The sequence below is a fragment of the Macaca nemestrina genome, chromosome 7, assembly GCF_043159975.1.
Source record: "Macaca nemestrina isolate mMacNem1 chromosome 7, mMacNem.hap1, whole genome shotgun sequence".
Taxonomy (NCBI): Eukaryota; Metazoa; Chordata; class Mammalia; order Primates; family Cercopithecidae; genus Macaca; species Macaca nemestrina.
Genome location: NC_092131.1, coordinates 166,514,057 through 166,523,177, shown reverse-complemented (window position 1 = coordinate 166,523,177; position 9,121 = coordinate 166,514,057). Strand labels below are relative to the sequence as shown.

At 35.4% G+C, this 9,121-nt stretch overlaps 1 long non-coding RNA gene across 1 annotated transcript in view; it reads left to right on the top strand.

Annotated features, from left to right (window-relative positions):
* The window catches only part of LOC105492829 (uncharacterized), a 313,905-nt gene that overhangs the window by 32,623 nt on the left and 272,161 nt on the right, over positions 1–9,121 (top strand). The gene's annotated exons all lie outside the window — the stretch shown is intronic.

The following is a 9,121-nucleotide window of genomic DNA, read 5'->3' as shown; positions in this document are numbered from 1 at the left end:
ACGGGCTTGCAGCATTCTAAGCTGCAGTGAGCTGGCTTAGAAGCCTTCTCTGCTCTGACCTAGCTCCAAGCATATAACTACCAGGCCTGTTTGGGGTAAATGATACAAAGAGGATAAAACATCAACAGTTTTAATTTCAGAGCTGCTATTTGAATTGCCAAGCCCTCAGCAGAATAACATAGCCAGATTTGGAGGAAAGAAAATTTTAACAGATATGTTAGAAAAACTGAGGGTGAAGAACCCAATAAAACATAAAAGTCCATGCATAGGATAGATTTTAATTCTACAGTAAAGGCTTGGTTTTGGTGACCTTTTGACTAACTTTCAAAGACATTATATTGTCAATTAATATGCAAACTTTTATAATGACTGGAGACATTTTATGATTTAAGAACTCAATCATGATTATTATGCATTACATGTCTATATTAAAACAGCCCTATAAATAAACCTATTATGGACCCACAAAAATTAAAATACAAAAATTTAAAAAAAGAACTCAATCATGAAATTGCAAATTTAGAAATCACTTGTCAAATGTTAAAAACTGCTATGGTTGTTACCATTTGTCTTATTTATCAACAATATTTTATATATTCTTATAATTTTCTCTCTGTGAAATCTAATGTAAAAAATAATCTTTATTTGTATATGTGAACCTTGAGTATTATGGTGAGTTATCTTAGACCTGTTGTTCAGACATATCAACACAGAAAGTTAAGGGAAACAAAGAGGACCTAGGCACCAACTCTTAGACCTCAAGGTATTAATCTGCTATCAGAACAAGAGTATATACTTAGAAATGTGTTTTGCTGAATTTGTATCAGACCTCGTTGGTATCTAGATACTTACTTCTTCTGAACATAGATTCATATATGAGGGAACATGCAAAACCAACTCACGTCATTTAAGGACAGGGATGGTTGCAATACTAGCCTCAACAACAGCAATGATAATATCATAAAATGCATATCCCCTAGAGAAACATTCTCCAATACAAGGCATTATCTAATCCTCAGTTAGGATTTGATATATTTCTGCTCAGGAAAGCACCCCACCCTTTTACCTGTTCTTCTGAGTTGAGAATTATTAACTGCTTATGTTGATTCTAGTTATCAATAATTCAATTTAATGAGTTTATTTGTTAGAGAAGACAGGAACAAGTCTCACCTCTTTCCCATTTTTCTGCATCACTTGTGACTGGATAAACTATACTGAAGTGATTAAGAGTTACATTAGAACACCATGGATGTGGCCAGGCACGGTGGCACACACCTATAATTCCAGCACTTTAAGAGGCCATGGCGGGTGGATCACCTTAGGTCAGGAGGAGTTCGAGACCAGCCTGGCCAACTTGGTGAAACCCATCTCTACTAAAAATACAAAAATTAGCCAGATGTGGTCATGGGTGCTTGTAATCCCAGCTACTCAGGAGGCTGAGACAGGAGAATCGCTTGAACCTGGGAGGAGGAGGTTGCAGTGAGCTGAGATTGTGCCATTGCTCTCCAATCTGAGTGATCAGAGTGAAACTCTGTGTCAAAAACAAAACAAAACAAAACAAACCATGGCTGCATCTACCAGTCTTCTTCAGGTTTATCTGGAGAGAGTGTGTGTGTGTTTATGTGTTTGGTAGTATTAAAAGGAAAGATAACAAGTATAACCACGTGTATTTTGACCAAACACATGTCATGAAGCAAAAGGTGATATTTTTCTCTTTTAAGCCAATTAAAGACTATACATTTAATGAACCTATTCTAAGTGTAATTGAATTAAAAATGTTTCAATTTAACTGCTTTCTTTAACTGTTTTTGTATTTTTACTTTGAAAAGTATTCTTCGACTCTTCCTTTATCATATGCCTGTAATTTTTAAAGATAACTCATCAGTAAAAGTGGATCTCCAAGTGTACATGTGTGAAGGTGGGAAAAGTGGCATATATACCCCTAACATCTCTCCTGCCTTTAGAGTTACTATGAAGTCCTTTAAAGGACACAATATTATGTTTTAATCACATTATCAACATAATTAAAAAGACATTTTTTCAAGGTTGTTTTGATATTAAAGCATTACAGTCTAAATGATATTTATGACCTAATGTTACCTCAAGAATGGGACAGGCATAATTTTCAAGTGTGGCTTCCTGGTCAAGTCATGCAAGGTAGAGTTTTTACTTCTAAACATTCAGAGGAGAAGTTTTAGAGAAGGAACATCTTATTTCTAAATTAATTTCCTTTAGAAACAATATGTACTCTTCTGGGAAAGTAGAGGCATATATAGACTACATTAATCTGCAGAATATGGACCACTCTAAGAAAAAACTATAATATATATTTTATGTATATATACACCCACATATGTACATATATATTTAGGTATGCATGTATGTGTGTGTACATACATGTTTAATAGTCTAATGAGAAAGAGCCCATAGGCCTATACTCAGATGTAAGTGCACATATTCATATTATATGCTCAAGCACAATTCTGACACCATCTATGCTTTGTTTGGAATAGGACAAGCTAGTGTCAACAAACAAGAAAATTAATTCACTCAATCCTTAGTATGCTCATGGAAGCCATACAATTTATTACAAGCATATTGCCAATACAAAGACAAACAAACAGCATGTGTATCCTATTAGATCTAAATCATAGCAGGGAGCCGAGCTAGTAGAAAATATAGTGCATCCAGCCTTATGCATTCTGAGTTGTATTCATAAATGACTTACTGTATGCTTGGGTTCCACTCCAGTTTCTTATAATTTACACAGGATTATTGTATTATACATTGTGCCTCTTCCCAAATCGACTATTTCCATAAGAGGCCCATCCATTATGGAGCCAGGGGAACACTCAGGACCAGTCCAAGAATGCTGTGTCCATAGGGGAAAAAGCAAGTTAAAATCAGTCTCTACCTAAATTCACAAAGAATGCTCATCCCTAAACGTTAGACACTCCTAAAATCCCACCAAGAAGAGTCAAAAAGTATGTGACTGGCAGTTTGGAATAGATGATTCAAGCTGTCATGAAGCCGGGAGCTTAGATGGTTACATCTTTTGCAAGCTTGTCGCTTCTTAGAATACTTCCCACAGTGTCTAATACACAAACATGCCTTTTATTGAGCATCAGGAAGGGCTGTCTTCTATCCATCACTTGATTTTATTCAGAAAAATAAAAGAATGCAAAGGGAAACAGTAAAACCGTAGGTGTCAAAAAACTTCATTACTCAGACAAGATTTTTTGTTTAATTGGATATTGCAGCACTCTTTCATGGACCTCCTGCTTTTAAATTTCAATGCACCTTTAGTGATATTTTTCGCTTTAGAAATTCTATTCTTCAATCTATATAGAACAGATGCTTTATATTCCATATGATACCAGGCTAAGCAGTTGAAAAGAAATATTCAGTCAACATCACCACAATCAATGGGCATATTTTTTAGAAAACAAGATTTTTTTGAAAGTTAGAGATAAGCTCTAATAATGGAAGAATTCTATATATTTTGTGGCTAGAATGTAGTATGCACTGAATAAATATCTGTTAAACATTGATCTGTTAAACATTGAAATCAATGTTTCATGGCATGTCAGAGAGAGAACACAGATCTGAACAGGTGATGAGTTCATCACAGTAGAGTTTCTTTATGTCTGTATGCTCAGAAATTCACAGGATAAGACTTGAAGCAAATTTTAATAAATTCCATACTAATATCTGTTTTCATGTGATATTTGTGTAGGGTCAGAACAGGATCAAAGGGAACCTATTAGGGGTGCTTTTGGCTGCAACTAACAGAAAACTGCCCTGGTGACCCTAACAGGCAGGGCTTTGGTTCCTGTAGCAAGAAGTTTGGGAGTAGGTTGTACAGGACTAGGTGTGGCAGCTCAATCAGGCCATCAGGAACCTAAATTCTTCCATGTTTCTGTTATGCCAGACATAGTTTGTAGGCTTTTGCCCTCAATCTTGGCATCTTATGATTGCAAGAAAGATGCTTGCCCGCCATGTCTTATGCTAATATTTTAGCAAACAAAAATGAAAGATAAAGGACTGAAGAGGGAGGCAGGAATGGATGGTGACTATATCAGGAAAGCAACAGCTTTCTCATCAATCCCAGCAGATGTCTGCTTACATTTCTTAGAGCAGGACTGTGCCACCTGATTAGGATGCAAGGGAGTCTGGGAAAACAAGTATTTTTAGCTGGACAGATTGCTGCCTCTCCAAAAAGTCAGGGTCCTATTGAAAAACAAAAGTTAGGAAAGATATTGGATAGGCAACTAGCTATGTTTGCTTTCGGGCTGAAAAGAGGAAATTAGTTTAATTACCAGGACATAAAATCTGAGCAGGGCTCCTTTGATTTCACCCTTCTGAAATATAAATTCAGAATCAGAGTAGTTCTATGGGGTAACAATATAAATGGACATTTTTGTCATGGTTGAGTTAATTCAGACCTTGCAGTTTTCACATCTTGCATTTTTGGCTTAGGGGGAAAAAAAGTTATTGCCTTCATACTGCCCTGAACTTAGTATCTTCTATTCTCTGGATAAATTTTGCATTTATTTCTCTTTTGAAAAGCATTTTCTATAAATAGTTTTCTGAGAAGTATCGTAATGAAATTTGTATCAAAATGTGAATGGTTGACAATATTTTTCTATGTTGTCCTATTTGGGGGCTACTTACAGTTTAATGGGATAATAGCCAAAAAGTCAATCTCTGCTTTCAGCAGTTACTGAAAGAGTGACTAAAAGAGATATTTTTGAGTCAAGGACTCTTAACCTCAGTTATTTAGTCACTCATGTGCACAGCTGTCTTTCTTATCTAAGTGTAGGACCTTGTTTTTGTTTACCAAGAGTGGTATAAAAGTAATAATAATCTTTCCTTAATACTTGATAATGTGCTGATGGAACAATAATTGTTTTAGCAGATGATCTATATGAATTATGTGATTCCATGGTTTTATGTTCATAGAAATATAAGCCAATAATGGTCAGGAGTTGGAGATGTTCAAATCTTCAATAAGTTTCTGACTCTTTCTTGGATTCATCAGTTTTTCATTTTGACAAACCTTTTATTAATATAATGTCAGGAGACATTTGGCAGAAAGGTATAATGTAAACTGATCTGTTATAAATTTAAGAAACTAGCAAAGGAGAATGAAATAAGTCATTTATGAATGAAAGAATGGAGACCTGTTGTCAGGTGTTCGTGAGTATTGTATGTAGACCCAGAAAGTCTTTGTAATCTTTAAAACAATTTGTCTTCACCTGCAAACCACACAGCCTTATAATGTATTTACTGCTCACCACCCTACTTTCTCCTATAATTTTGCTTCTCCGCCTGCAGGCTTAATATTCTTGGCAAAGCAGAAGGCTTATGGGAAATATTCATTGACTTCTTCTTGTAGCAATGTTATTTCTGCATAGTAGTGAGGCTAAGGAGTATAGCTACAGATGCCAGAACAGCTTCCTTGATTTTACAAGAAGGGCTCTAAGGGATCCTTATACTTCAATAATATGAGCAGAAACTCTCATTCTAATGTTTCACAGAAATGCATAGAATCCTCCCTTTACTTGTGTTGTTGGAAGATATTACTTTTACAGAATCAGAGCCTAGGCTCTAGGCATATCTAGACAGGAGGTATCTGAAGGAGCATTGTCTCTATTGTTACTTGGTCTAGAACACTCACTTGTCCCCATCCTATTATCTTCCATGCAAGTCCCATTCTAAGACCGTGTGAAGCCTTTCTCTCTATTGAACTGCATAACAGCCCCAGACTTTCTGCCCTGGGATGGGAGTGGGGAATGAGGATGTATTGGACGAATGTAAATAGGTCTTTTTCAATACTTGTCAAGGGACAAGGAATGTCAGAGAAGGATTTATTTGCCCACACATGGAGCATGTTGTCCCTGACTGTCCAAAGTAATCCTCTTAGTCCCAGAGAATCCTATCCCTCAGGAATGCCACAGGAATATCCCCAATTAGCAGAATGTAATTACTTGAGTGGGAATCATGTACTAAATGATGAACCTCTCCTCCCAAATGGCATGAGCTTTTGAATAATTTAGAATGCAAGAACAATTAAATACAAGAGGAGCATCCTGACAGTAAGGAGATGTTTGTGCTGCACTCATGCACATACATGCTATAAGGAAGGCTAGAACTAGAGAAATATAACTAGCTTTAAAGTGGAATAGAGTTAATATTTTCAAACTATATAAAGCTCATTTAAATACATAGAATGACATGAAAATCTTAGATAGACAAATGAACAAAGGATATGAAGAGGCAACTTATCCAGGAGAAAATAAAACCAGTAAACAAGGAAAATATTCACTCTTATAAGGAATCCAAGATATTCAGATTTAAATAACAATAAGGGCCCATTTCTTGTATTTTAAAGTCAGCAAAACTTAAAACAATGATAGTATGATACAATGATACTGATGAGACTGTGGGGAAGCCAGTATCTATTGCTGGCTGCATTGTAACACTTTGGGAAATAAATTTGATAATTATATTATAGCAAAAGCCTTGAGAAATGTTTTTAACCAGTAATCCTAAGAAATAACTCAATAAAATAATAAAAACCACTTGAACTGAGAATAATTGTTATATTATGTATAGCTGCAAAGTTTAGAAACAAATATTTAAAAATAGGATAATAGTTACAAATTATAAAACAATGAAATGTAATTTGTCTTTTACAGTGGATGGTCATAATATGCTAGCTAGAATATGATACAGAAAATAAAACATTGCAAAATTTAAATTACAGTATGACTATAACTATGTAAAATATATAACTATACATATGTGCAAACCCTAAAAAGAAATTTATGAAAATGATATCAATGTGTTAGTGTGGTATGATTTTCAGGGAGTATTTCATTCTAAAATGTATTTTAATATGATAAAATGTTTAAAGATCTGTAATGAGTTCACTGAGGAGCCTTAACTTGTTGAGGAATAAACATGAAATAGATTTATTTTTCTGATAACTTTGTGCAGTGCTGACCTCTCTGATTTTTGCTCAGGTGCTACCTTCAATTCCATGACTTTCTAATCACTTATCAGAACAGTCTCTCTGGTTTTTTTAGACTCAGTGTTGTGTGTTTTGCAGGTTTCATTTTACATTCAATTCAAAACCTTCCCCTTTCCCTCTATCATCAGTTACATTTATGGCTCATTTTCATTCCCTCTTTCCTGCACTTCTCTCGACATAGCTTCTTTTCTTACATGTTTCTCTTCAAGAGGTTGTTCTCTATTTATGCTTACTGGCCATCACTCTTCTCTGATTTCTTGGAGGGCCTAGTAATACCCTCTCTATAATCTCCTGGAATGAGAGCTTCAGGTTGGTGTTAATCTTTTTCCCCTCTCACAGTCATACACTGTATAGTTTCTTACTGGTGGGGTCCCCTTGGTTTGTAGAACAGGCTTAGAGAGTTCATACTGGCAAGAGAGGTCAAGCCCAGCCATTTAACTCATGGTCTACATAGAAAATCATGGATCATGGTCCATATTTAATAGTGAATTACACGGGCTGTTTCACTGCCTTTTCTCATACACCACATTCCTCTTGCCCTTTATTCACACTCAGCATTGGCTGAGTAGACTGGAAAGTAGCCTGGAAACTTTTAAATAAATTATCAGCAGTTGACAACTTAGTGGAGGGCACGACTATTCCAGCAATCATTGAGAATAATTCTCCTGGGCCCTTCCTCTACTTTGGCAAGAAGAAGTATGCCATCAGCCCTACTCCATGGGAAAGCAATTGCCTTCATTTTCAGCTTTCCCAAATCAAGTCTTTCTTTTGTATTGATTAAGGTGGTTGTGTTGGTGGTCTTTATGGTTATATTAGAACAGTGTCTCTCTGTAAGTCCTAGAAGGAATATGCTGGCTGTAATTACTGGTGTTTCTTTGAACTTAGAACATCAAGTATTTAGATGCCAGTTCTTAGTTCTCACCTTACCATGTAAAAACAGAATTATCATTAAAAGGTAGTTTAAGTGTGGTTAGTTTATAGGACCAGGGGAATAAACAAGGTGCACTCTTACTACAAAATATACTACATATCATCAATATTTGTTGTCTGGTTGATTAAGTGTTTTTTGAAAAAGACCAAAACAATAACTGAAAATTGTAGAAAGCATCTTAAAAGCATCTTAACCTAGTCACACATATGATTTATTTTCAGAGTTACTGTCATTAAGTCCTATCTGCTGAAAATTCTCCCTCTCTCCAAAACACCTGCCTTGCATATATCCTCTTCTACTTGGGCTAAAATTGTCACTATTATGGGCTAGGGAGGGAGGTTGGAAGAGAAGAGGAAGAGAACAAGAATAATGGAGTAGTTGGGAAGACAGGGCATCCACAAAAAACTTTACTTACTTCACATTTTACCAGGGTCCAGCAGTATTATTCACATGATAATCAGTAGGAATTTTGTTTCCTTTTCAAATTGATTAATGAGAACTTATTAACTCACAGGCGATTAAAGGGCCAGTGGGCACAAATTCTCTGTATTTTCAGTAAATGCCCAGTTTTTGCGTAACACTTAATAATACAGAGGCTACTATTCTGAATCTTTACCACTAATTAGAAGACAATGCCACAACTTCAAATCAATCAATTCTTCACAGCTAAAAATGGAAGTACCTGTTAGAGTAAAAGCCGATGAAAGAGAGAGAGAGAGAAAGAGAGAGAGAGAGAGAAAGAGAGAGAGAGAGAGAGATTTTCTTTTGTTTTTCCTGTTTATGAACTTCTAAAAGTTAGAAACATTTCACCTAAATCTTTTTATTTTAACTCAAAATGTTATTCTATTGGGGTTATTTATCTAGATTCCAACAAACACTGTCAATTTTCTCTTATGGATTTTGTTTGAGATGTACATCACAGGTAGATATATTTTTCAGTTGATCAGTTTGACATATTAGCTTAAAATACAGCCTGTCCCTTAAGACTCAATGTCTTTGAAAATAGGAAGCTTGAGGTTGAAATCACTTAAGGCTGAGTTAGAAAAATGGCCTATATTAAAATCAGTAAGCTTGGTTTTCTTTTGATCATGTGTAAACAGAAAATCATGTCTCACAGGTGAAATTGTGTATTATCAATCTGCCTTTCCATTGTT